General features: G+C 55.1%; 1 long non-coding RNA gene across 1 annotated transcript in view; it reads right to left on the reverse strand.

Annotated features, from left to right (window-relative positions):
* The window catches only part of LOC147737043 (uncharacterized), a 154,971-nt gene extending 137,020 nt beyond the window's left edge, over nucleotides 1–17,951 (reverse strand). Inside the window, exon 1 of the long non-coding RNA XR_015309315.1 lies at nucleotides 17,822–17,951. This is a non-coding gene — a long non-coding RNA (uncharacterized LOC147737043). The remainder of the gene's footprint in view (nucleotides 1–17,821) is intronic.
* Between the last annotated feature and the right edge of the window lie 8,428 nt (nucleotides 17,952–26,379).

The raw sequence follows: 26,379 nt of genomic DNA on the forward strand, positions 1-26,379 counted from the left end.
ATCAAATGCCTTTTGACAGATTTCTGTCCACTGAACCTTTTTGGGCATCTTCTTGGATGTCAGATCATTAAGAGGAGTCACAATGGACCCATAGTTCTTAACAAACTTCCTGTAGTACCCAGTCAGGCCCAAGAAAGCTCTGACCTGAGTCTGGGTAGTTGGAGGGGACCAGTCCTTGATGGTCTGGATCTTACTCTCCAGTGGTTGAACTTGGCCTCCACCTACAAGGTGGCCCAGGTATACAACCTTGCTCTGCCCTATCTGGCACTTGGTTGCCTTGATAGTGAGGCCTGCCTTCTGCAGAGCCTCAAGCACTTCCTTCAGGTGGATCAGGTGATCCTCCCAGGTGGAGCTAAAGACAGCAATATCGTCCAGATAAGCTGCACAAAAGTCATCCAACCCAGTGAGGACTTGGTTCACCAACCTTTGGAAGGTGGCAGGTGCATTTTTCAAACCAAAGGGCATCACCACAAACTGATAATGCCCACTAGGGGTAGAAAATGCTGTTTTGGCTTTAGACTCCTCAGCTAACCTGATTTGCCAGTAGCCAGCTGTCAAGTCAAATGTGCTCAAATATTTGGCAGAAGCCAACTTGTCAATGAGCTCATCTGCCCTTGGAATAGGGTGTGCATCTGTCCTGGTGACAGCATTGAGTCCTCTGTAATCCACACAGAACCTCATCTCTCTCTTGCCATCTTTGGTGTGAGGTTTGGGGACCAGAACCACTGGGCTAGCCCAGGGGCTCTCTGAAGGCTCAATGACACCTAATTCCAGCATCTTTTGCACCTCAGTCTTTATACAGTCCCTGACGTGGTCAGGTTGCCTGTAAATCTTCCTCTTTACAGGAAGACTGTCACCAGTGTCCACCACATGTGTACACCAGTTAGTCTGACTGGGTGTCAAGGAGAACATATGCCTGTATGCCTGTAGAACTTGTCTGCAGTCATGTTGCTGATGTTCAGTGAGGCTGCCACCTAAGGCCACACCATCAACCGAGCCATCCTCAGGGTTCTGAGTGAGCAGGTCTGGGAGAGGGTCACTCTCTTCCTCCTGCCCCTCATCTGTAGCCATGAGCAAGCCCATGTCTGCCCTGCTGACATATGCCTTCAATCTGTTCACATGGAGCACCCTGTGGGGGCTCCTGGGAGTTCCTAGGTCCACCAAGTAGGTAACCTCTCCCTTCTTTTCCAGAATTGTATGGGGTCCAGACCATTTGTCTTGGAGTGCTGCTGGGGCCACTGGCTCCAACACCCATACCTTCTGTCCAGGCTGAAATTCAACAAGGACAGCCTTTTGGTCATGCCAAGCTTTTTGTAATTCTTGGCTAGCCTCAAGGTTTTTAGATGCCTTTTCCATGTACTCTGCCATCCTGGAGCGGAGACCAAGTACATAGTCCACTATGTCCTGTTTAGGCTTTTTGAGAGGTAACTCCCATCCTTCCTTTACAAGACACAGGGGTCCTCTTACAGGGTGCCCAAACAACAATTCAAAGGGGCTGAAGCCAACCCCCTTTTGAGGGACCTCTCTGTAAGCGAACAAAAGGCAGGGCAGAAGGATGTCCCATCTTCGCCTGAGCTTTTCAGGTAATCCTTTAATCATGCCCTTTAGGGTCTTGTTAAATCTCTCAACAAGCCCATTGCATTGTGGGTGATAAGGAGTGGTGAACTTGTAGTTTACACCACATTCCTTCCACATAGCTGTCAAATATCCAGACATGAAGTTGGTACCTCTATCTGATATTACCTCCTTAGGAAACCCCACTCTGGAGAAAACTCCAAGTAGGGCCCTGGCCACAACAGGAGCTGTTGTGGTCCTAAGGGGAATTGCCTCTGGGTACCTGGTGGCATGATCCACTACCACCAGTATGAATCTGTGCCCAGATGCTGTAGGGGGATCCATTGGACCAACAATATCAATCCCCACTCTCTCAAAGGGAACCCCCACCACAGGTAGTGGTATCAGGGGGGCCTTTGTTGTTCCACCTGCTTTACCACTGGCTTGGCAGGTTTCACAGGAGCGACAAAACTCCTTGGTGTCTTCAGACATGTGAGGCCAGTGAAAGTGAGGGACAAGCCTGTCCCAAGTCTTGTTCTGGCCTAGGTGTCCTGCTAAAGGAATATCATGGGCCAAGGTGAGTAGGAAGCCCCTAAATTGCAGAGGTATAACCAACCTCCTGGTAGCACCAGGCTTGGGGTCTCTAGCCTCTGAATAAAGGAGTCCATCGTCCCAATATACTTTATGGGCACCTTGAGCATTCCCAGCAGCCTCAGCAGCAGCCTGCTGTCTGAGGGGTTCAAGAGAAGGACAGGTTAACTGAGCCTGCCCCAAGTCTGCCCTAGAAGGTCCCCCTGTCCCCAGAAACTCAACCTGATCAGGTTCAAGTTCTTCAGGGACAGTTCCTTCAGGGGTCTCAAGATCAGTTTCCTGTGAAGCCTGATCCTCACTTGTAGGCAGTTGGGAAGGCACAGCCTTAACCCTCCTGTTCTTCTTCTTGGGAGGTACTTGGTCCATTGTTCCAGGATCCAAGACCTGAGGTTCAGAGAGGCACTTTTTGGCCTGTGACCTGGTCACAGCAAGGACATGTGATGATATCCCTAACATCTCTGCATGAGTCCTGTACTCAACTTCTGACCATAGAGAGTTCTCCAGGTCATTGCCCAACAAACATTCTACTGGGAGATCAGCACTAACCACAACTTTCTTTAGGCCAGTTACCCCTCCCCAGGAAAAGTTAACAAGTGCCACACTATGTGTAGTAGTGACATTGCTGGCATTGGTCACCAGGTAATCATCGCCTGGCATGTATTGTCCAGGGTCCACAAAGTTAGGTGTCACCATAGTGACACTGGCGCATGTGTCCCTGTAAGCTTGAGCCACTTTGTTGTTAATCAAAGGCGTCTGTCTGTATTTGCCCAGATTACTGGGACTTAGGTCAGGGACCAAATCCAGGTCCCCTTCACAAACCAAAACAGCCTGTGTAAGAGTTCTGACTAGGTCAGAATCTCCTCCAGTTCCCAAAGTGATTCCCACTAAACCCTTGGCTTGAGGACCAGCACTGCTAACTGTACTAGTGGGTGCAGGTGCCTTAGGGGCTGCAGTGCTGGGGGCTCCACCCTTTTTACACTCACTTGTCCAGTGAGAGGTGTTCTTACAAGTTTTACACCAGGGTTTCTTCTGACCTTCTTTCTTCTTCTTCTTGGAAGTTTGGGACCCACCCTCTGTCTCAGTTTGGGGCCCTGTTGAAGACTTCTGGTCTTTAGTTTTCTGCTCCCCACCCTTCTGGTCTGTTTTCTTCTGGTCACCACCCTGGTTCTGGTTCTGGTTCTTTTGCTTAACTCTGGTTCTTACCCATTTATCTGCCCTCTTTCCCAATTCTTGGGGAGAGGTCAAATCTGAGTCAACCAAATGTTGATGCAACTGCTGGTTCTGACAATTATTTAAAATTTGTTCTCTCATCAGCAAATTGTACAATCCTTCATAGTCTGTAACCTTGCTTCCCAGCAACCATCCCTCCAGAGCCTTAGTGGCACACTCAACAAATTCAGACCAGTCCTGAGTCTGTGTCTTCTGGGTATCTCTGAACATTAACCTGTACTGTTCAGTGGTTAAGCCTAACCCATCAATCAGAGCACTCTTCAGGACCAGGTAGTTTCTAGAATCCCCATCACTAACTGTGAGGAGTCTGTCTCGGCCTCTACCTTCAAAGGAGAGCCACAAGATTGCTGCCCACTGCTCCTGAGGGATCTGCTGTACTCTGCAGGCTCTCTCCATTGCAGTAATCCATTTATGGATGTCATCCCCAGCTTTGTAGGGGGGCACAATCTTACTCAGGTTTCTATTATCAAAAGACCTGTCTTTATCCTTGTGGATATTGCTGCCACCAGTGGGTTCTATTACCCCACTCTCTCTAGGCTGTCTTGCTCTAGCAAGTTTCTCCTTAGCCAGGGCAACCTCTAATTCTTGCCTCTGGATCCTAAGCTCAGCCTCTCTCATCTTGGCCTCATGTTCCCTTCTCTGAGGGCTAGTCATCTCCTTTCTGGAGTGACCATGAGAGCCTCTAGAGACATGGGAGGTATTGGATTCACCTGAGTGATGCCTTCTCCTCCTATGGCCCTGGTTAAGTCCACCTGAGGGTCTGAATGGGTTGTTACCTGATTCATTCCCAAGTTGACTTAAGTTAGCCTGGTTCAGTCTACTGACCAGCACCTGACTATCTCTGTCATCATCTGACTCACTGCTTTCCACCTCCTCCTCCTCTTCTTCTTCCTCTTCCTCTATATCTACTTGAGGAGCTCCAGTGGTGGAGGCTTCCTCATCTACTAGGATGATAGGGGCAGGGGTGTCTACAGTATCATCCTCTGAAGGATGGCCTCCTTCAGCATTCCCTGTGGGGTTTGCTTTAGAGGTCTTTAGAGCCTCAGAATGATCCAAGAGCTCTCTTAGGTGGTCTGTAGTAGGGGAAGGCCCTGTCTTCAGACCCCTTAAGACACAAAGCTGTCTTAATTCCTTAAAGGGAAAAATAGCAAACTGGGATGGTGCCCTTGGAGGGTCACTCTCAACAGGAGTAAGTCCACTGGACCCCTCTGTTCCAGACATTGCTCTAGTGTGGGTGGATGTGTTGCAATCTACCTACACTGGTGTTTACCTACTAAACCTATCTAGTAGTTGTAGCTAGGGTGTGCTACTCCCTTTGCTCTACAACAACTAAGTTCAGTAGAACTTAAGTATACTAGTCTTGTTTTATATGTACCTAGCAGGTACCTGTGTGATCTTTCAGATGATAATCTCAAAGATTGTAATGGTAAAACAACAGCAAGCTCAGATCCCAATCCGCTGCTCACCAATGTGAGAAGTTGGCCTGGTATATAATGCTCACTAGTTCTAGTGATCACTTTGTACCATGCCAAGCAACCCTTATGATGATGGTTGTAATTCAACCTTGTAGACCAGTTATCCTAGTGGTAACGTGGACAAAGCAGTCTTAGGCTAAACTCTGAAAGGCATGTGAAGCCAGCTGTTATACCATACACAACCCCCTTGAATACCAAATGAAAGGGACACCACACAGATATATATTGAAAATATATATTGATTTATTAACTATTAAAATCCCCTGGACTCTTTATGAGCACAGAAGCACAAGCGTTAAATCACAAGACAGTTTAAAATACACAAAAGTTGCACAATATGGATGAGCCCTAGGGGCCACCTAAACCATATACTAAATAAGTGGTATAAGGGATACCAGGAGGAAAGTGAAGAGGCCTAGGGCCTTGGGAATCGCTGGAGCTATTCGAGACTGGAGTTAGCTAAGTCGGGAAAGGCCCACGGGACTCGGGTGCAGTGTCCAAAGTGCACGCACTTCTCAATACAAAGTCTATGGTGCGTAAAAAGCACAAAGTTAGAAAGTTAGGAACCTTCCGAGTGACCTACGGAGCTGAAACTTAAAACACAGGCCCTTGGGATGTGTACCAGTGCAGGAGCACCGGCGGAGCTGAGTTACCTCACCCACAGGAAGCGGGTGCACAGGGTCGAAGATGTGTCGGGTTTCGTCACGCTGGTCGATGGTGCTTGGAGCAGGAGATGCTGCAGGCGGCTCGATGAGAAGAGTTCCGGTGGATCCAAGGGTGGATCTGTAGATGTGAAGACCTGAAAGCAGAGGGGACAGTGTTCAAAGTCACTAGCCAGTGACTGCCGTGGAACCAGAGTGGAACCAGGTGATGTCGGGTGCAAACAGGCGTTGTCGGGTAGCTTCTTTCTGCAGCCACGTGGATACCCGGGGTCGAGGACGTCCAGGAGTCGGTCACGAGCTGTCCCACGTAGGCTTCTCGCTGTTGGCGGTGTCGGCGACCTGATCGGAGCAAACAGGCCTTGGCAAATGCAAGCCACGCAGAAGTTGAAAGATGCTGTTCACTCGGACCAGCAAGGTCAGAGCGGGTGCTCCTTTTCACAGGAGCTTGGGTAGGTCTGGAGCAACCAGACCCGCTGTTTAAATCTTCGGGTTCATCGCCAAGATGGCCGCTGGCCGCGTGGCTAGTGGCCGGGATGGCGCGTCGAGTGGCACAATGCAAAAGGGCCCCACGCAGATCGTGGAGATGCTGGAGGGCTGATCTTCGGTGCAAGGGCTGCTCGGTGGTGGGGGTTCTCAATCCCCAAAGCACAACGTCGAGGATGCCTCAGAAGCTGCGCAGTCAGCTGTTCGGGTGTCTTTCAAGAGGTCCGGTCCCACGTCACTCGGTGCCTCCACGGGTCCCTTCTTTGCAGGGACTGTGGATCGGGCTCTGAGAGGTCTGGGAATCTGGTTCTTGTCGGGCTCTGGGCTCGGGCTCCGGCGGGAGGCGGCGGCAAAGCAGACGTCGAGTTGCTGGTTGGTACCTGTGTTCACAGGGTGGTCACTCCTTGGCCACAAGGGAGATTCTTCTTCAGTCTTCTGTGCAGCAGAATGTCGAAGTCCAGTCTTCTTCTTAGTTTTAAGTTGATTTCGGGATGATCTGCTGTGCAATGGCACTGCTCCCCCTCTTATTCCAATCTAGGGGGTGGATCACCTACTAGGTCCCTCCTCTGGGAGGAACCAGGAAGGGGGGCGGTTACACCCCCTTTCCTTTGTCCAGCTCCGCGCCAGGACTGGGGCTGGAAGGCCCCAGAACCGGTTTGGGCTGGCCTATGCACGGGGACACCTTGTGTGCCCCGGGCATGTCTGATTCTATTCAGCCCTGTCCTACCCAATACACAAAATCCTGTCTGGGGTGGTGCTCGCACCTCCCAAGGCAGGAAACCCTTTGTCCAGGCCACCATCTGCCGAGTTTCGGTCAGCAGCAGGAGGCCAGACTTGTGTCTGTGGTGGCAGCGTCCATTTTGTGAAGCTGAGGCTCTGTTTAACTTTAACCGGGGTTAAGGCTACACACATGTCGTGTCCCTCTAGAAGGGTGGAATGCTATCCCCGTCGCCAGAATTGGCGAGGGGATAGTATTCCAATTCGTATGACACCTTACTCGACATGTTTTGATAAAGCCAAACCAAAGATAGCATTTAACCGCGAGGATTATAATGCACTTAAGAGTATATGGTATGGCAATATCCCGGAACAGCTTAGGGAGTTGTTCCCGACAGCTGCAGACAGGCTCAGCTCATGCTAGAGCACCATCTCACATATTTCCAAGCACTCTGCCTCCAGGATTGATGAGGCCTTCCATAGGAGTGGCTGATAGGAACATATGTGTCCAGTTTAGGGTTAGGCACAGACATACTGTACCTAAGTAAGAGGTGGTTACACCGACTTACCCCAGCTGAGTGATCAGCCAGTTGTGTCAAATATGGAGGCCAGGCCAGGGGTGGCATAATACATGCTGCAGCCCCTGGTAGGCCTTGGATACACCTATGCCCTGGGCACCTAGGGTGCACTTATACAGGGGCTCATAAGGTGAACCAGTTCCAATTCGTAATGCACCTAGAGTGCATTGGCAGTAATTTAGAGAGAGAACAGCAGGCTGTGGGTCTGATTAGCAGGCCCACAGCCACATTAAGTCAGAAACCAGTGAAGCAAAAAGCAAAAATTTGGGGTGACCATAGGATAGCAGACCCTACTCTCCTACAGGCGGCATTTGTTTCTGCCCAGGATTCTAGGGCGTGCTTGAAGTCATCTTTTGTGCTCAGACCGGTGGTAGCAATGCCTAGTTCTATACAAAATTGTTTTAGCTCTCGGTGGTTGTACTCTTCTAGTTTTTCCATCTGGAATTTCTCAGTAGATCCGCTCTCTTTGGTCGTCATTGTGGTTTAGTCGTAGGGTGAGTTACTCTCTGTACGATTACGCGTTGGTTCGGATCGCGTCGCTGGCCACCAATGTTAGACGGGGACCTGGAGGGTCGGCCGAGGACAAGGGGAGAGGCCTCCGGTGAGGGCCGTCTCCAGCGATCGTACAGACAAGTAACTTCCCCCCCACAGATAGACACCACACGAAGATAAGGTTAACGCTCTTTATATGCAGTTCTTGGATTAAGGTAGTACGGTACAATGAGATCAGGACACGAGGATCCTCTCAATTCTAGTCTCTGAAAGGGAAAGGGGGTAGCGGGACAGTCTTGTTACCAATCTGGTATTGAGATGAGACGATGAGTAGCTCACAATCCTCGAGCTCGGCGTTCGGTAGGTCGGGCCGCGGCAGCGCCAGCAGGTCCCGAGGAGGTCGTAGGTAGCAACGGGCCGCGGCAGCGCCAGCAGGTCCCGACGAAGATGGTGGTTGCAAGAGGCCGCGGCAGCGCCAGCAGGTCCCCACGAGGATGAAGGTTACAACGGGCAGCGCCAGCAGGTCCCACGAGGATGATGGTTGCAGAAGGCCGCGGCAGCGCCAGCAGGCAGGACGACAGTTCACAAGGCAGGGCTACGGCAGCGCCAGTAGTCCGTCAAGGATGAGTTCTTCACGGTGTCTCTCGACTCCAGGATACAACTGCCTTCCTGCTCTGGAGCTGCCTCAGTTATAGGTCTGGCGCCCTTTGATGTCCGGACCCTCGCACTTGGAGGTCGGGAGGTCCGGGATGAGGGAGTCCAGACACCCAGCAGGGGAGTGGAGCCAGCGCCCGGGGAGGCTGGGGGCGATCGGCACCTGGCGGGGGAGAGCCATCGACACTTCTTTCTCCCATTGACCTGCCAAGTGGTTCGTTCACCTCCTGTGTGGATGGTGGTGCCGGGATGTCGGGGCCTGGCCAGGCCCAGGGTTAGGGTCGAGCTGAGGCCACGCGGCCTCGTGGGGCAGTGTCCAAGATGGCGGCTGGTCCAGGCTATGGTGCTGACGGTGGCCCGGGCCAGGGATACAGAGATGTCCGGGAGCAGGCGTCCCATAGGGGACGGGTTGCGGGGTGCTTCTGTGGGTAGCCCTGGGAGAGCCGGTGTCTGGACCCTGTCATGCGGGGAGGGAGCGAGCCCTTCCTGGGGCCTGTCCAACACGGACCATATTTTCACTTCAGCTGGGCTGTCCACCAGTGCCATCACCCAAGTCCTGTTCTGCAGAAGTATCCGTAGTTTGCATGGCATTTTCTTTAGTTAATCAAGTTCCTTTCTTTCTTTTTGATATGAGTAATAGAGTTCAACCTTTCTCTTCCTTCTTTACACTAACCTCAGTGTCTTGTTCTGATTCGGTCCGTCCACTCCTTTTGGCCCAAAAAGAATGAGAAGTAATGCTATTAGAATACAAACCCGGGGACCTGAGGGAAAAGAATGCGTGTGAGTGAGCTTTAAAGTAGGCTCCAGGGCTGTATGGAATCCAAGAAGGGTGGGATAAAGAATCTATTCTACAGGTCATTGCGGAGCCCCAAACACATCCTCAATATCCTCCGAAGCCAGAAGCAAACACAACATTAAAGCTATCCACGGTCAGCTGAAGATCACAGCATTATAATGCCTTGTAGTTGTACATTGAATAATCCTCTTTTTCCAGTTTTAAAACCTGATTGAACATACAGAATAGTTTTAGATTAAAGTCACACACACTCTCATAAGCTGTACAATGGACTTTTCAGACAAAATATAGTGCCTGAGAGGGAGTGTCTAAGCTCTTTCTCAGTTCTGTTATATATGATTGCCAGTGGCTGTAAGAATAGTCCTGGTTTATTTGCAGCATCAATTATGGAGCTCTTACAGAAAGATGCAGAGGCGCCATCTTACATTGACAACATTTACACAACAGATGATGACGCGGAACAACACCCTACCAGGGCGGAGTGTACAGTGACAATACCAGCAGCAACAGATGATGACACAGAACGACACCCGACCATAGTAATAATACTGGCAGCAACACATGATGACGCGGAACGACACCCGACCATAGTAATATTACTGGCAGCAACACATGATGACGCGGAACGACACCCGACCAGGGCGGAGTGTATAGTGACAATACTGGTCACAACAGAGGATGACGCAAAACGACACCCAACCAGGGTGGAGTGTATAGTCATAATACTGGCAGCAACACATGATGACGCGGAACGACAACCTACCAGGGCGGAGTGTATAGTAATAATACTGGCCACAACAGATGATGGCGCGGAAGGACACCTGACCAGCGCGGAGTGTATAGTGACATTACTGGCCACAACAGATGATGACGCAATGGCCTGCATCTTTAAGTGGAGTTGATGTAACATTTGAGTATGATCTGACTCTCGGCATTTAACAATTTATGCACTATACACAAAATATACAACAAAGTCCTAATATCCTACCCACAGAGGAATTTAATAGTGTCAGATTCATCCTTCCGTGTGAAATGTCAATTTAGCACAAAGGCATTTGAAAGGTACCAGAGATTCAAAAAGGAAACCCATTCAAAATAAGCAAGCATAAGGTAAGCGGTTTTCTTTTTTTTTATTTTAATTTTCCTTCATCGTCGGCTGTTGACTCCCTCCTCACCCCGCCCGCCCCACCACCCTTACCTGCACGGGCAGCTCCAGTGCATAGATTCCTCATAGTGCACTAAGATGCAGCGAATAGAAGAGCCCAGCTCAGCCCACAGGGGCCCCTGGATAAAAGAGCCCAGCTCAGCCCCAGGGGCTCCCGGATAGAAGAGTCCAGCTCAGCCCCGGGTCCCCGGATAGAAGAGCCCAGCTCAGCCCCAGGGCCCCCAGATAGAAGAGCCCAGCTCAGCCCCAGGGCCCCCCGGATAGAAGAGCCCAGCTCAGCCCAAGGGCCCCCAAATAGAAGAGCCCAGCTCAGCCCCAGGGGCCCCGGATAGTGGAGCCCAGCTCAGCCCCAGGGGCCCCGGATAGTAGAGCCCAGCTCAGCCCCATGGCCCCAGGATAGAAGAGCCCAACTCAGCCCCAAGGGCCCCCGGATAGAAGAGCCCAGCTCAGCCCCAGGGGCCCTGGATGGAAGAGCTAAGCTCAGCTCCAAGGGCCCCGAATAGAAGAGCCCAACTCAGCCCCAAGGGCCCCCGGATAGAAGAGCCCAGCTCAGCCCCAGGGACCCTCAGATAGAAGAGCCCAGCTCAGCCCCAGGGGCCCCCGGATAGAAGAGCCCAGCTCAGCCCCAGGGCCCCCAGATAGAAGAGCCCAGCTCAGCCCCAGGGGCCCCGGATAGTAGAGCCCAGCTCAGCCCCAGGGGCCCCCAGATAGAAGAGCCCAGCTCAGGTCCCAGGGCCTCCGGATAGAAGAGCCCAACTCAGCCCCAAGGGCCCCCGGATAGAAGAGCCCAGCTCAGCCCCAAGGGCCCCCGGATAGAAGAGCCCAGCTCAGCCCCAAGGCCCCCCGGATAGAAGAGCCCAGCTCAGCCCCAAGGCCCCCCCGGATAGAAGAGCCCAGCTCAGCCCCAGGGGCCCCGGATAGAAAAGCCAAGCTCAGCCCCAGGGGCCCCTGGATAGAAGAGCCCAGCACAGCCCCAGCGGCCCCCAGATAAAAGAGCCCAGGTCAACCCCAGGGCTCCCGGATAGAAGAGCACAGCATAGCCCCAGAGATCCCCAGATAGAAGAGCCCAGCTCAACCCCAGGGGCCCCGGATAGAAGAGCCCATCTCAGCCCCGGGGTCCCCTGATAGAAGAGCCCAGCTCAGCCCCAGGGCCCCCAGATAGAATAGCTCAGCTCAGCCCCAGGGGCCCCCGGATAGAAGGGCCGGGATCAGACCCAGGGGCTCCCGGATTGACGAGCCCAGCTCAGCCCCAGGGGGCCCGGATAGAAGAGCCCAGCTCAGCCCCAGGGGCCCCGGATAGAAGAGCCCAACTCAGCCCCAGGGGCCCCCGGATAGAAGAGCCCAGCTCAGCCCCAGGGGGCCCGGATAGAAGAGCCCAGCTCAGCCCCAGGGGCCCCGGATAGAAGAGCCCAACTCAGCCCCAGGGGCCCCCGGATAGAAGAGCCCAGCTCAGCCCCAGGGGCCCCCGGATAGAAGAGCCCAGCTCAGCCCCAGGGGCCCTCAGATAGAAGAGCCCAGCTCAGGTCCCAGGGCCCCCGGATAGAAGAGCCCAACTCAGTCCCAAGGGCCCCCGGATAGAAGAGCCCAGCTCAGCCCCAGGGGCCCCGGATAGAAGAGCCCAGCTCAGCCCCAAGGGCCCCCGGATAGAAGAGCCCAGCTTAGCCCCAAGCGCCCCCGGATAGAAGAGCCCAGCTCAGCCCAAGGCCCCCCCGGATAGAAGAGCACAGCTCAGCCCCAGGGGCCCCGGATAGAAAAGTCAAGCTCAGCCCCAGGGGCCCCTGGATAGAAGAGCCCAGCACAGCCCCAGGGGCCCAGCATAGAAGGGCCCAGCTCAGCACCAGGGCCTCCCAGATAGAAGAGCCCAGCTCAGCCCCAGGGGCCCCGGATAGAAGAGCCAAGCTCAGCCCCAGGGGCCCCTGGATAGAAGAGCCCAGCACAGCCCCAGCGGCCCCCATATAGAAGAGCCCAGGTCAACCCCAGGGGCCCCGGATTGAAGAGCCAAGCTCAGCCCCAGGGGCCCCTGGATAGAAGAGCCCAGCTCAGCCCCAGGGGCCCCCGGATAGAAGAGCCCAGCACAGCCACAGAGATCCCCAGATAGAAGAGCCCAGCTCAACCCCAGGGGCCCCGGATAGAAAAGTCAAGCTCAGCCCCAGGGGCCCCTGGATAGAAGAGCCCAGCACAGCCCCAGGGGCCCAGCATAGAAGGGCCCAGCTCAGCACCAGGGCCCCCCCAGATAGAAGAGCCCAGCTCAGCCCCAGGGGCCCCGGATAGAAGAGCCAAGGGCCCCTGGATAGAAGAGCCCAGCACAGCCCCAGCGGCCCCCATATAGAAGAGCCCAGGTCAACCCCAGGGGCCCCGGATAGAAGAGCCAAGCTCAGCCCCGGGGGCCCCTGGATAGAAGAGCCCAGCTCAGCCCCAGGGGCCCCCGGATAGAAGAGCCCAGCACAGCCACAGAGATCCCCAGATAGAAGAGCCCAGCTCAACCCCAGGGGCCCCGGATAGAAAAGCCCATCTCAGCCCCAGGGTCCCCTGATAGAAGAGCCCAGCTCAGCCCCAGGGCCCCCAGGTAGAAGAGCTCAGCCCCAGGGGCCCTCGGATAGAAGAGCCCAGCTCAGCCCCAGGGCCCCAAGATAGAAGAGCCCAGCTCAGCCCCAGGGCCCCAAGATAGAAGAGCCCAGCTCAGCCCCAGGGGCCCGGATAGTAGAGCCCAGCTCAGCCCCAGGGGCCCCCTGATAGAAGAGCCCAGATCAGGTCCCAGGGCCCCCGGATAGAAGAGCCCAACTCAGCGCCAAGGGCCCCCGGATAGAAGAGCCCAGCTCAGCCCCAAGGGCCCCGGATAGAAGAGTCCAGCTCAGCCCCAGGGGCCCAGGATAGAAGAGCCCAACTCAGCCCCAAGGGCCCCCGGATAGAAGAGCCCAGCTCAGCCCCAGGGGCCCTCGGATAGAAGAGCCCAGCTCAGCCCCAGGGCCCCAAGATAGAAGAGCCCAGCTCAGCCCCAGGGCCCCAAGATAGAAGAGCCCAGCTCAGCCCCAGGGGCCCGGATAGTAGAGCCCAGCTCAGCCCCAGGGGCCCCCTGATAGAAGAGCCCAGATCAGGTCCCAGGGCCCCCGGATAGAAGAGCCCAACTCAGCCCCAAGGGCCCCCGGATAGAAGAGCCCAGCTCAGCCCCAAGGGCCCCGGATAGAAGAGTCCAGCTCAGCCCCAGGGGCCCAGGATAGAAGAGCCCAACTCATCCCCAAGGGCCCCCGGATAGAAGAGCCCAGCTCAGCCCCAGGGGCCCTCGGATAGAAGAGCCCAGCTCAGCCCCAGGGCCCCAAGATAGAAGAGCCCAGCTCAGCCCCAGGGCCCCAAGATAGAAGAGCCCAGCTCAGCCCCAGGGGCCCGGATAGTAGAGCCCAGCTCAGCCCTAGGGGCCCCCTGATAGAAGAGCCCAGATCAGGTCCCAGGGCCCCCGGATAGAAGAGCCCAACTCAGCCCCAAGGGCCCCCGGATACAAGAGCCCAGCTCAGCCCCAGGGGCCCCTGGATAGAAGAGCCCAGCTCAGCCCCAAGGGCCCCCTGATAGAAGAGCCCAGCTCAGCCCCAAGGCCCCCCCGGATAGAAGAGCCCAGCTCAGCCCCAGGGGCCCCGGATAGAAAAGCCAAGCTCAGCCCCAGGGGTACCCTGGATAGAAGAGCCCAGCACAGCCCCAGGGGCCCAGGATAGAAGGGCCCAGCTCAGCACCAGGGCCCCCCGGATAGAAGAGCCCAGCTCAGCCCCAGGGGCCCCGGATAGAAGAGCCAAGCTCAGCCCCAGGGGCCCCTGGTTAGAAGAGCCCAGCACAGCCCCAGCGGCCCCCAGATAGAAGAGCCCAGGTCAACCCCAGGGCTCCCGGATAGAAGAGCCCAGCACAGCCCCAGAGGTCCCCAGATAGAAGAGCCCAGCTCAACCCCAGGGGCCCAGGATAGAAGAGCCCATCTCAGCCCCGGGGTCCCCTGATAGAAGAGCCCAGCTCAGCCCCAGGGCCCCCAGATAGAAGAGCCCAGCTCAGCCCCAAGGCCCCCCCGGATAGAAGAGCCCAGCTCAGCCCCAGGGGCCCCGGATAGAAAAGCCAAGCTCAGCCCCAGGGGCCCCTGGATAGAAGAGCCCAGCACAGCCCCAGCGGCCCCCAGATAAAAGAGCCCAGGTCAACCCCAGGGCTCCCGGATAGAAGAGCACAGCATAGCCCCAGAGATCCCCAGATAGAAGAGCCCAGCTCAACCCCAGGGGCCCCGGATAGAAGAGCCCATCTCAGCCCCGGGGTCCCCTGATAGAAGAGCCCAGCTCAGCCCCAGGGCCCCCAGATAGAATAGCTCAGCTCAGCCCCAGGGGCCCCCGGATAGAAGGGCCGGGATCAGACCCAGGGGCTCCCGGATTGACGAGCCCAGCTCAGCCCCAGGGGGCCCGGATAGAAGAGCCCAGCTCAGCCCCAGGGGCCCCGGATAGAAGAGCCCAACTCAGCCCCAGGGGCCCCCGGATAGAAGAGCCCAGCTCAGCCCCAGGGGGCCCGGATAGAAGAGCCCAGCTCAGCCCCAGGGGCCCCGGATAGAAGAGCCCAACTCAGCCCCAGGGGCCCCCGGATAGAAGAGCCCAGCTCAGCCCCAGGGGCCCTCAGATAGAAGAGCCCAGCTCAGGTCCCAGGGCCCCCGGATAGAAGAGCCCAACTCAGTCCCAAGGGCCCCCGGATAGAAGAGCCCAGCTCAGCCCCAGGGGCCCCGGATAGAAGAGCCCAGCTCAGCCCCAAGGGCCCCCGGATAGAAGAGCCCAGCTTAGCCCCAAGCGCCCCCGGATAGAAGAGCCCAGCTCAGCCCAAGGCCCCCCCTGGATAGAAGAGCCCAGCTCAGCCCCAAGGCCCCCCCGGATAGAAGAGCACAGCTCAGCCCCAGGGGCCCCGGATAGAAAAGTCAAGCTCAGCCCCAGGGGCCCCTGGATAGAAGAGCCCAGCACAGCCCCAGGGGCCCAGCATAGAAGGGCCCAGCTCAGCACCAGGGCCCCCCAGATAGAAGAGCCCAGCTCAGCCCCAGGGGCCCCGGATAGAAGAGCCAAGCTCAGCCCCAGGGGCCCCTGGATAGAAGAGCCCAGCACAGCCCCAGCGGCCCCCATATAGAAGAGCCCAGGTCAACCCCAGGGGCCCCGGATAGAAGAGCCAAGCTCAGCCCCAGGGGCCCCGGATAGAAGAGCCCAGCACAGCCACAGAGATCCCCAGATAGAAGAGCCCAGCTCAACCCCAGGGGCCCCGGATAGAAAAGTCAAGCTCAGCCCCAGGGGCCCCTGGATAGAAGAGCCCAGCACAGCCCCAGGGGCCCAGCATAGAAGGGCCCAGCTCAGCACCAGGGCCCCCCCAGATAGAAGAGCCCAGCTCAGCCCCAGGGGCCCCGGATAGAAGAGCCAAGCTCAGCCCCAAGGGCCCCTGGATAGAAGAGCCCAGCACAGCCCCAGCGGCCCCCATATAGAAGAGCCCAGGTCAACCCCAGGGGCCCCGGATAGAAGAGCCAAGCTCAGCCCCGGGGGCCCCTGGATAGAAGAGCCCAGCTCAGCCCCAGGGGCCCCCGGATAGAAGAGCCCAGCACAGCCACAGAGATCCCCAGATAGAAGAGCCCAGCTCAACCCCAGGGGCCCCGGATAGAAGAGCCCATCTCAGCCCCAGGGTCCCCTGATAGAAGAGCCCAGCTCAGCCCCAGGGCCCCCAGGTAGAAGAGCTCAGCCCCAGGGGCCCTCGGATAGAAGAGCCCAGCTCAGCCCCAGGGCCCCAAGATAGAAGAGCCCAGCTCAGCCCCAGGGCCCCAAGATAGAAGAGCCCAGCTCAGCCCCAGGGGCCCGGATAGTAGAGCCCAGCTCAGCCCCAGGGGCCCCCTGATAGAAGAGCCCAGATCAGGTCCCAGGGCCCCCGGATAGAAGAGCCCAACTCAGCCCCAAGGGCCCCCGGATAGAAGAGCCCAGCTCAGCCCCAAGGGCCCCGGATAGAAGAGTCCAGCTCAGCCCCAGGGGCCCAGGATAGAAGAGCCCAACTCAGCCCCAAGGGCCCCCGGATAGAAGAGCCCAGCTCAGCCCCAGGGGCCCTCGGATAGAAGAGCCCAGCTCAGCCCCAGGGCCCCAAGATAGAAGAGCCCAGCTCAGCCCCAGGGCCCCAAGATAGAAGAGCCCAGCTCAGCCCCAGGGGCCCGGATAGTAGAGCCCAGCTCAGCCCCAGGGGCCCCCTGATAGAAGAGCCCAGATCAGGTCCCAGGGCCCCCGGATAGAAGAGCCCAACTCAGCCCCAAGGGCCCCCGGATAGAAGAGCCCAGCTCAGCCCCAAGGGCCCCGGATAGAAGAGTCCAGCTCAGCCCCAGGGGCCCAGGATAGAAGAGCCCAACTCAGCCCCAAGGGCCCCCGGATAGAAGAGCCCAGCTCAGCCCCAGGGGCCCTCGGATAGAAGAGCCCAGCTCAGCCCCAGGGCCCCAAGATAGAAGAGCCCAGCTCAGCCCCAGGGCCCCAAGATAGAAGAGCCCAGCTCAGCCCCAGGGGCCCGGATAGTAGAGCCCAGCTCAGCCCTAGGGGCCCCCTGATAGAAGAGCCCAGATCAGGTCCCAGGGCCCCCGGATAGAAGAGCCCAACTCAGCCCCAAGGGCCCCCGGATACAAGAGCCCAGCTCAGCCCCAGGGGCCCCTGGATAGAAGAGCCCAGCTCAGCCCCAAGGGCCCCCTGATAGAAGAGCCCATCTCAGCCCCAAGGCCCCCCCGGATAGAAGAGCCCAGCTCAGCCCCAGGGGCCCCGGATAGAAAAGCCAAGCTCAGCCCCAGGGGTACCCTGGATAGAAGAGCCCAGCACAGCCCCAGGGGCCCAGGATAGAAGGGCCCAGCTCAGCACCAGGGCCCCCCGGATAGAAGAGCCCAGCTCAGCCCCAGGGGCCCCGGATAGAAGAGCCAAGCTCAGCCCCAGGGGCCCCTGGTTAGAAGAGCCCAGCACAGCCCCAGCGGCCCCCAGATAGAAGAGCCCAGGTCAACCCCAGGGCTCCCGGATAGAAGAGCCCAGCACAGCCCCAGAGGTCCCCAGATAGAAGAGCCCAGCTCAACCCCAGGGGCCCAGGATAGAAGAGCCCATCTCAGCCCCGGGGTCCCCTGATAGAAGAGCCCAGCTCAGCCCCAGGGCCCCCAGATAGAAGAGCTCAGCTCTGCCCCAGGGGCCCCTGGATAGAAAGGCTGGGATCAGACCCAGGGGCTCCCGGATAGAAGATCCCAGCTCAGCCCCTGGGGCCCCCGGATAGAAGATCCCAGCTCAGCCCCAGGGACCCCGGATAGAAGGGCCCAGCTCAGCCCCAGGGGCCCCCGGATAGAAGAGCCCAGCTCAGCCCGGCTCCTGAAGAGATTCTCTCCAGGATTATTCAGTCTATTTCTACAAACACAGCAGAAGGTGCTGACAATCTCCTACCTGAGCAGAGACCTGTGCAGACGTGTCCAGGCTCCCTCCCCCACCTGAGGGGCCGTGGTGGGGCAGGGGGAGATCTGGGGCCTGAGGGGGGTCTGTAGATGAAGGTAACTGCACAGACAGATGAGGTTCCTTCCTCCTCTGCAGCAGGCTGCACACAAGGAGAGACAGGAAGTGATGTCACCTCCGCTGCTGGTGCTGTCTCTGCTGCTGCTGACCCGGAAGAGGAAACTGTGCTCCTTACATCCAATGTGCAGATCAGTGGGTTTCATCAGCAGGTGAGGAGGACCCTCTGGTGGCCGCTGACGGAACCGCCGTAACCAGGCTCCAGCAGAGAAACAAGCGTTGGCGCCTGCAAAGACACAGACATGGTTGTTTCACTCACAGTCCATGACAGGGTCTCATATGGGAAACAAGCATTGGCGCCTGCAAAGACACAGACATGGGTGGACACTCAGAGTCCATGACAGGATCTTGTAAGGAAAACAAGCACTGGCGCCTGCAAAGACACAGACGTGGGTGGACACTCAGAGTCCATGACAGGATCTCGAATGGGAAACAAGCATTGGCGCCTGTAAAGACACAGGCGTGGGTGGACACTCAGAGTCCATGACAGGATCTCGTATGGGAAACAAGCATTGGCGCCTGTAAAGACACAGACGTGGGTGGACACTCAAGAGTCCATGACAGGATCTCGTATGGGAAACAAGCATTGGCGCCTGTAAAGACACAGACGTGGGTGGACACTCGGAGTCCATGACAGGATCTCGTATGGGAAACAAGCATTGGCGCCTGATAAGACACAGAAGTTGGTTGGCATTTGGAGTCCATGACAGGATTTTGTACGGGAAACAAGCATTGGCGCCTGATAAGACACAGACGTGGGTGGACACTCAGAGTCCATGACAGAATCTTGTACGGGAAACAAGCATTGGCGCCTGCAAAGACACAGACATGGGTGTTTCTCTAAAACGCTCACAGTCCATGACAGGGTCTCATATGGGAAACAAGCATTGGTGCCTGTAAAGACACAGACATGGGTGATTTTTATTAAGACACTCGCAGTCCATGGAGACAGGGTCTTATGTGGGAAACAAGCATTGGCGCCGGTAAAGACCTGGGGGTTTAGATGTGACAGTCTGCGTGATGTGAAAGTAAACTCGTGGTTGGCTCGCGCTTGTTTTGATTGTACTCCTCAGCTTGTAGCTAGCTGTTGGGCAGTGCGACGCTGCTGTTTATACTCGCGCTCTGCAGCGGATTGCTCTGTTCTATGCAATGGTGACCGTTGTCTTCGAGGGTAAGGAGATCACCAAGCTGCGCGTCGTGGCCTGGATATCAGGGGAATCAAAACTGCACTCATTCCTCGCCTTAAACAGCTGAGGCACTGTTACAGTTCTTGTGCCATTTTACAAAGGGTGAGGCCACGTTTAAATCAAGCCTCTGTCTGGGCCGTGGTTGTCAGTCTGGGCTGTGGTTGTCAGTCTGGGCTGTGGTTGTCAGTCTGGGCTTTGGCTGTCAGTCTAGGCTGGAGGAGATGGAAGGAAGTGTGAGAGGCAGCGGGTCCTCCTGGAATCCTCTGCAGCCACCTCTGGCCTGGAGGGGCTCAGCACTCAGAGCACAGAGCTGCCGCTCGGAGGCCGGTGGACAGAGGCAGGGCTAGGGGAGAGAGGAGGGGGTGCAGGCTATGAGGGCACAGCCCAGGGGGCACAGCTCTTGAGTCTCTGGAGGGAGGGTGAGTCAAACGGAGCACGGCAGCGACTCACCCCTCCCGGCCTCTTTACAACCCGGGGGTGTGGGGCTCTTAAGTGTCTGGAGTGAGTAGGACCATAGAGCCCCCCTCCTGCGAGATCCCTGCACTCCCCATCCCCAGTGGCAGATGTGACCAGGCCAGGGGGGAGCAGACTGCACTTGGGATTGTGTCTTTTTCATCGCGTTTTCACACTTTTTGTTCCCCAACCCGGTATCGCTTTTGGCTTTCTGCCATTTTGTTTAGATTGTTGTTGTTGTTTTGCCTTCCCTCCCCGACTCTCCACCCCGCCTCCCGCCTCCCAGCTGCTCCTCCCTCGCCCCTCTCCTCCACTTTCCGCATATGACAGATGCATTTACGCGCAGCGGTCGGGCCCCATGCGCACCGAAGGTGCACCAAAGGTAAGCCCGTCTACGCCTGTCCGCGCCTGGCCCGCGCCCAGCACCAGACCCCCTGGTCCTCGCAAAACCCACTCCTCCCGCATAACATAGGACGCCGCTACTCTCCTTGCCCTTAACCCCGGACGCATCCCACAATGCTGTGTAGCTACCCCAGGACACACCCACGGACCATTCGCCTGCCACTCCTGCAAGTTTGCCTGCATCAGGACCCATGCCAAATCCTCCCCCTCCAAACACAATTCCGACTCCAGCCACCTGAAGTGTATCCTGCTGAACACCCGATCGATCCTAAAACATGCCACTGAACTCTGGGACCTACTCAACACTACATCACCGGACGTCGCCTTCCTTACAGAAACCTGGATGAACGCCTCATCAGTGCCCGACATCGCCATAGCCATCCCGGACACCTACAAGATCATCCGAAAAGACCGCATCAACCAAACAGGAGGAGGCATCGCCATCGTCCACAAGAACACCATCCGAATCTCGACCAACTCCGATGATAACCTCGCGACCGCCGAACACCTTCACTTCCAGATCCACTCCGACCCCAGGACCACACTTAGAGGCACCCTCATCTACAGACCACCAGGTACCCGCACACAATTCAACGAAGACATCACTGACTTCATCAGCCCACATGCCCTCACCTCCGAGAACTACATTTTACTGGGAGACCTCAGCTTCCACCTGAAAAAGAACAACGACAGCAACACCACCACCCTTCTGGACAACATGGCCAATCTCGGACTCAAACAACTTATCGACACCCCCACCCATTTAGCCGGACACACGCTCGACCCTATCTTCACATCCAGAAAATACATCTCCTTTGATCACACCACAGCTCTCCATTGGACTGACCACAGCTGCATTCATTTCAGCTACAAAAAGACCACGACCCACATCCCACCACAACCTATTCCTCGAAGAAACTGGAACAAAATCACCACCGACCAGCTCTTCACATTGCTTAACCAAAACCCCCCCACCTTATCATCAGACCCAAACCAAGCTGCCACCAAACTCACACAATGGACCACCCACAGCGCTGACGAATTAGCACCCTTGAAAAACCACCTGATCAAACAAGCTAACAAAAAGGCCCCCTGGTTCAACGATGACCTTAAGAAATCCAAGAAGTTATGTCGTACCCTCGAGAAAACCTGGAGAAAAAACCCAACCACTGACAACCTGACCACCTTCAAAGACGCAACCCGCAAACACCACCAATTGATCCGATACACCAAGAAATCAGCATTCAAAGATCGTCTCGACAACAACGCCCAAAACAGCAAGGAACTATTCAACATCGTCAAAGAATTCACCAACCCCACCGCCGGCACCAACGACATCACTCCCTCCCAAGACCTCTGCGACTCTCTATCCTCTTTCTTCCACAACAAAATCGCTGACATCCATAACAGCTTTAAAAACCTGTCCGAAGAACAACCCAATCCACCCACCTCAGAACTAAAACAGCACTCTCACAACCTTTGCGACTGGAACCCAATTACCACTGAAGACACCATCCGACTGATGAACGCAATCCACTCAGGATCACCAACTGACCCTTGCCCCCACCACATCTTCAACAAACCAAACTCCATCATCGCACCCCATCTCCGCGATGTCATTAACTGCTCCGTCAATTCCGCTACCTTCCCAGACAGCTGGAAACATGCCGAACTCAGCGCCCTTCTGAAGAAACCCACAGCGGACCCCTCTGAGCTTAAGAACTACCGCCCTATCTCTTTCCTCCCCTTCCCGGCCAAAGTCATTGAGAAAGCCGTCAATAGCCAGCTCGCTGCCTTCCTTGAATCCAACAATTCACTCGACCCCTTACAGTCTGGCTTCCGAGCCAAACACAGCACCGAGACCGAACTCATCGCTGCTACGGATGACATCCGAGTGCTACTGGACTGCGGAGAATCAGTTGCCCTCATCCTACTTGACCTCTCTGCCGCCTTCGACACAGTCTGTCATAACACCCTCATACAACGTCGGAATACAAGGAAAAGTGTTGGACTGGATCATCTCGTTCCTCGCTGGAAGAACTCAGAGAGTCCGCCTCCCCCCATTCAAATCAGATGCCACCGAAGTCATCTGCCGCGTACCACAAGGATCATCACTCAGTCCCACCCTCTTTAACGTGTACATGAGTCCCCTCGCAACCATCGCGCGACCACACGACCTCAACATCATCTCCTACGCAGACGACACCCAACTAATCCTCTCCCTCACGAAAGACCCCAACACCGCCAAATCCAATCTACACGAAGGAATGAAAGAAGTAGCCGAATGGATGAAGAACAGCCGTTTAAAACTAAATTCTGACAAAACGGAAGTCCTCATCTTAGGACCGTCCCCCTCTGCATGGGACGACTCATGGTGGCCACCGGCCCTGGGCACAGCACCCATACCAACAGACCACGCATGTAACCTGGGCTTCATCCTAGACTCTTCCCTCTCGATGACCAGATAAGTCAACACCGTCTCATCATCATGCTTCAACATCCTACGCATGCTCAAAAAATCTTCCGCTGGATCCCCACCGAAACAAGAAAAACAGTCACCCACGCACTAGTCACCAGCCGACTAGATTATGGAAACACCCTTTACGCCGGAACCACAGCCAAACTACAGAAAAAACTCCAACGCATCCAAAACGCTTCAGCCAGACTCATACTGGACATCCCCCGTCAAGCCCACATCTCCAGTCACCTAAAAGACCTCTACTGGCTTCCCGTCAACAAGAGAGTAACGTTCCGTCTCCTCACCCACGCACACAAGGCCCTCTACGACCTAGGACCAGAATGCCTCAACAAACGACTGTCCTTCTACACACCCACCCGCCAAATACGCTCATCTAATCAAGCCCAATTCCACGCATCAATAGATCCACCATGGGAGGAAGATCTTTCTCCTACTTAGCGGCCAAGACCTGGAATTCCCTCCCCACTCACCTCCACCTTACACAGAACCATCTCTCCTTTAGAAAGCAGCTAAAAACCTGGCTATTCGATAAGTAATGCACCCACCCTCCCCTAGCCCCTTGAGACCCTCTGGGTGAGTAGTGCACTATACAAATTACTGAACTTGAACTTGAACTTTGAGCACAAGATCCGCACACTTGCTTTGAGCAAAGATAAACATAAAATACATACACAGGGATTGATTGCATTTCACAACTTTAGTTCAATTAACGAGCCACGCACACTATTCTTGCAGACTGCCCAGAAGGGTTGTGTGACAGGCACCTGGTTTAACCACTAAGTAATCTGTCTGCTACTTCACCAGTTAACCACGAGCTTCTGTGAAACCGTCTCGGTGTGATCTAAATCAGCCGTTTCAATATTTCCACATCTGTCTGCTGTAACTGTGCTCTCATAAATGGTGCTTCCTACAAAGAACGAAGTCTTTATAGGAAGCATTTTGAGAAAAGTGTACTTTTATTTCGTTCCGCCACAAAAACCACTTTCTCATGCCGCACAGTACTGTCTTATCTCTATAGCCAATTTAATTATGTAGGAACATAGATTCCAACCTTTTAAGTAAAAACATGCAGCAGTCTCCATCCATGTAAACTTAAGTTGACGCTCCAATCTCTGGTGCAGTAGGGTGGCCACCAAAGGCGCCGCAGTATCTAATCTGAAGTTTGACATGCTACATTAATGCAGACGGAAAGCTGCTCCAAACTGACCAGCCACCATCATGTTCTCCCATCGACTTCCACCGATTTTACTTTAAGATTATATTTACCATGTACTTGAAAAAAAAATCATTTCTGTTAGAAGTCCCTGTCAGGAGGTGACCGGAAATAGAAAGTGACAGTGCAGTGGGGCACAGTACCAGCTTGTGCCAGAGTGTTGCTGCCAGCGTTGGCGTTAAAAGACACTATGCAGGAGCATCACTACAACTCCTTCTGTGCGCAATGACCCAAAATATTTCCCAAACCGGGCACTGTTGAAAGGCGCTCTGGCCACCTAGCTCCAGTTTGGTTTTTCTTCTTCTCTCTAGTGGTGATACTGTGCTGGAGATGGCCGCCAGGCTGCGGTGAGCATCTCGAGACTCCCACCCTGTTCAGTCTCAATAGAAGTGTTGATTATCTCTCCATAAGGCCCAGTCTGGAAAGGTACAGACATCTGCCTGTGGAATGTGACTCCTGTCACGTTTGAGGTGCACCTACCCTACTGCGAGGTTCCAGGACTGTTCCATCCAGATCTACGGCCTCCTCAAAAAGTGCCTTTCGTGCCCTCGAGTGGAGGTTCAATATGCGTTTCGCTCTATAAGTCCTTTCTGCGCATTTTGACCTTGAACATGAAGACGTGTTTTCCACAGTTATAGATTTGCTGCATTTCCCATATATTCCATCCCCTGCAAATTAAAGTTTCAGCTCAAATGGTTCAAAAGTTCCTATAAACCTAGCAGTACGAGCTACTACGCAGTGGAAGGATCCTTGCAAAGCTTCACTGGTCACCTTTATGTTGCTTATTGCTATATATTTGGGTGTTAGACTGGTAATAATGATGAGCAACCAATGGCCACGCAGTGTTAACAGGTGTAAAAATGATAAAATAATGAAGTAATACGGTCACAAAATGCGCCGCATAATTTGTCTTTTCTTGCTGCATAATTTACTCAACCGTGCCACATAAGTTTCCCTTCACTGCCGCATAATTCCAGTGCCCTTGGTGGTTATAGCCTCATATAACGAAGGAGAGACCCAGGTGGGTGCGGTGTCTTTGTTACATCTGGACTCTGCAGCCACAACCCTCTGAATGGTTAATCTGAGCTCTGACATACTGTCACCTTTTGACGGGCAAACTTAGTCTGTCATAAGCGTTTTGATTTTCTGCGGTGCAGGCTTCATTTCTGCATGTTCGTGGTTCCTTTTAGTTTTCTTTACTCTTGTAGGACAGCACTTCTGAGGCACGCGGATAAACCAACTACCTCCAGAAAAATAATCACTCTCCGCACTCAGCTATCCTCCCAATACGATTGCGCCTGACACCCGTAAACAAGCGGCTTACTTCACATGTCACCACCCAAGGAAATGAAAAACCAAGTCTTAGTAAAATAACCTCACCTAAAACATAGAAAGAACAAGCATTAAACATGCAATAGGTCTCGCCTTTCATTGAGTTAAAGCCATTTGCTTTGCTATACTGTTCCATTAGCAAAGCAGATGGCTTTAATTTAATCAAAGGCGAGACCTGTTGCATTTTCACTGGTTGTCTGTGTAGGAGAGTAGGGTCTGCAATCCTATGATCACCCAGATTTTTTGCTTTTGTTTCACTGGTTTACGACTTTCTCTGGCTGTGGGCCTGCCAATCAGACCCACAGCCTGGCTGTTCTCTCTCTAATTTACGATATGTGCCCTAGGTGCATTTACCAATTGGTACTGGGCCACCTTATCAGACCCTGTAACTCAGGGCATAGGTGTACCCAGGGCCGCCAGGGGCTGCAGCATGTATTATGCCACCCCTGGCTGGCCTCCTAAATTTGACACAACTGGCTGCATGACAGCTGGGGCGAAGTCGTGTAATCACCCTTTGCTTTAGATATAGTAGCTCTATATCTAACCATACAATGGACACCCGAGTCCCTATCAGTCACTCCTATGGCAGGCCTTGACAATCCTGAAGGCAGAGTGCATGGGCTCGCGTGAACTGTGTTCTGGCCCGAGCCGAGCCGGTTGCAGCTTGCGGAGAAAAGACCCAATGGCTGTTCCCTGATAACGCGTGCCACATCGGTAACTTCGGTGTCGCGTTATCAAGACATGTCGAGTAAGGTGTCATACGAATCGGGATGCTGCCCTCTCACCAACTCTGGCGACGAGGTTAGCATTCCGCCCTTCTAGAGGGACACGACATGTACGTAACTGTGAACCCCGGTTAAAGTTAACGAAAGCCTCAGCTCCACAAAATGGATGCTGCCACCACAGACACGAGTCTGACCTCCTGCTGCTGGGAGTCCTTCCAGCGAGGAGCACTTGGACAAAGGTTTTCCTGTCAAGGGCGGTGTTCGCACCGTCCCAGACAGGGTTTGTGTATTCTGGGTAGGTAGGGCTTTTGCGAGAAGGTGACTGCGGAGTGGCACCCCGGTGCTCACTACGCATCTGCCGGTTAGAACCAGTTCCAGGGGCGACAGCCCTGGCCTGGGGAAAGTCCGGCAGGGGAGAGGGGCGTAACTACCCCCCTTCCTGGTCCCACCCTTAGGGCAGGACCTAGTCATGTACCCACCCCTTTCTTTAGGATAAAGACCGGAGCGGGGACCCTTCCAAATTAGATCATCTTTGAATCAAGAATACTTTCTACGAAAGGACTTCAAGACTCTTCTCAAGATTTCTCCCTTGTGGCTAAGGAGTAGTCACCCTGCATCAGCAGGCACCATCTAAGAACTCTGCG

This window comes from Lissotriton vulgaris, chromosome 1_1 (assembly GCF_964263255.1).
Source record: "Lissotriton vulgaris chromosome 1_1, aLisVul1.2, whole genome shotgun sequence".
In the NCBI taxonomy this organism is placed as follows: Eukaryota; Metazoa; Chordata; class Amphibia; order Caudata; family Salamandridae; genus Lissotriton; species Lissotriton vulgaris.